The 1,867-nt window shown below is 47.8% G+C and overlaps 1 long non-coding RNA gene across 1 annotated transcript in view; it reads right to left on the reverse strand.

Moving 5' to 3' along the window:
* LOC119593780 overlaps nt 1–1,867 on the reverse strand; it is a 44,413-nt gene that overhangs the window by 38,904 nt on the left and 3,642 nt on the right. The gene's annotated exons all lie outside the window — the stretch shown is intronic.

A 1,867-nucleotide genomic window follows, 5' to 3' on the forward strand; every position in this document is an offset into this window, starting at 1 on the left:
TCGCGACCCGTCAGGTAGGCCGCGCCTCTCGGTCAATGCCACGGCCGGCCGGCGCGTGAAAGGGGCGGAGGGCGGGGGAGGGGGAGAGGGCCGGGGTAAGAGGAGACGGGGAAGGGGAAGGAAAGAGAAGGAGGGGGAGGGAGGAAGGGAGAGGGGGGGAAAGAGGGTGAGGACGGGGAAGGGAAAGGGAGGGGGAAGGACGGGGAGAAGAGAAGGTAAAGGAGGAAGGAGAGAAGAGACGGGGGGCAAGGAAGGGAGAGGGAAAGAAGAGAGGACGAGGAGAGGATGGGGTGGAGGAGGAGGGAAAGGTACAAGGAGGAAGGAAGGGAGGGAGAGTGGAAGGAGGGAGAAAAGAGGGAGAGAGGATGGGACACGGAAAGAGGAAGAAGGGAGAAGACGGGGAGAGAGGAAGGGAGAGGGAAAGAGGAAGGAGGGAGAGGACGAAGAGAGAGGAAAGGAAAAGGGGAGGCAGCGAGAGGACGGGGAGGAAAGAAGGGAGAGGAGAGGAAGGAAGAGGACTGGGAGGGTTGAAGGGAGAGGAGAGGAGAGGGGGAAGGGGGAAGAGAAGGGGAAGGGAGTCCCTGATCCGGTCTAGCCTCCTCCTCCAGGTGTTCTGGTCTGACTTCTCTTTTCTCCTATTATTGTCTGAAACCCGTCATTTGCGTATATTTACGTGGGTTTTGTCTGTCATTTTTAGGTGACGTTTAAAAATATATTCGACTTTTTTTTCTCTCTCTCAAAATCTTTTAAATCAGAGGCCAGAATGTGCATGATGCTTTCACTAATTTGCGTAACAGGCATGTGTCACTATGGCATCCCGGGGCGCAGGTTTTCTTTCCCCGGGACACAGGTGGGACACGGCGGTTCCCCAGCGCCGCTATCCTACACAGGGAGTGTCTCGTGGCACGTCTGATCCCCTACCATAATGCCCTAGACTCGGTGCCAAGTCTGCGGTGGCACTTCCTGTCCCAGTGTCCTAATCATAGATAACTGCTATCTTGAGTGTCATAAATGTGTCACTACGGTGAATCGTTTCTGGTTAGTGGGTCACTGCTGGTACGCCTAGCACTATAATATTACCATGTGACTGCACTACACACACGAACAAAAGTATTCCATGTTACATGTCATTTTATATCAGGTTATATCAAGTAGTTCAATTTCCAGCCTCATTTCACGTGACTGTAAAACTCTGTCATGCTTTGTTGCGCATTGCCATGACGGGTTCCTCTAGCCGGTTCAAGTGATATCATGTTATCCTGTTCTGCATTGTCATATGACGCTATGAAGCAACTCTCCCGTCATGCCATTTGCCCCCTTTAAATTCCCACGATGTACAGTCACTTGATACTTTCCCTCAAAAACTAATATCCACCTCACTTTTTTATAACATTCTAAGAACTTCATCTACAATGAAAAGTATAAATGATAATTAATAATCCACCAATCCAAGCTACGTAATTATCTCAATGACCCATCTTCAGACTTACGATTTCAACATAACCTAAAAGCTAACACGTAGTATAGCAAGATAACATCTATTTCCACCTTTTCATGCTCTTATTTAACCCGTCCCATTTAACAGTGTCACGCTACCATGTGCTCCAACCCGCTGTGTTAACCCTTATACATGAGCTGTCACATTTTCCCGAAGAGAATGTGTATTTGCACCCTATCTTCTTCTATTGTTATGCTGATATATCTAACTATCAGGACTGTAATTACTGTAATCTAATGAAGATTAATACCGTGTTTGATGATGTACTGGTGGGTTACATATTTTTCTTAAAGACTGAAGGATAACTTTATTTTCCTTATACAGTTTACAGCTCCCTTACACGTGGAAATATACATACGGACGAACAGC

This window comes from Penaeus monodon, chromosome 32 (assembly GCF_015228065.2).
Source record: "Penaeus monodon isolate SGIC_2016 chromosome 32, NSTDA_Pmon_1, whole genome shotgun sequence".
NCBI classification, from domain to species: Eukaryota; Metazoa; Arthropoda; class Malacostraca; order Decapoda; family Penaeidae; genus Penaeus; species Penaeus monodon.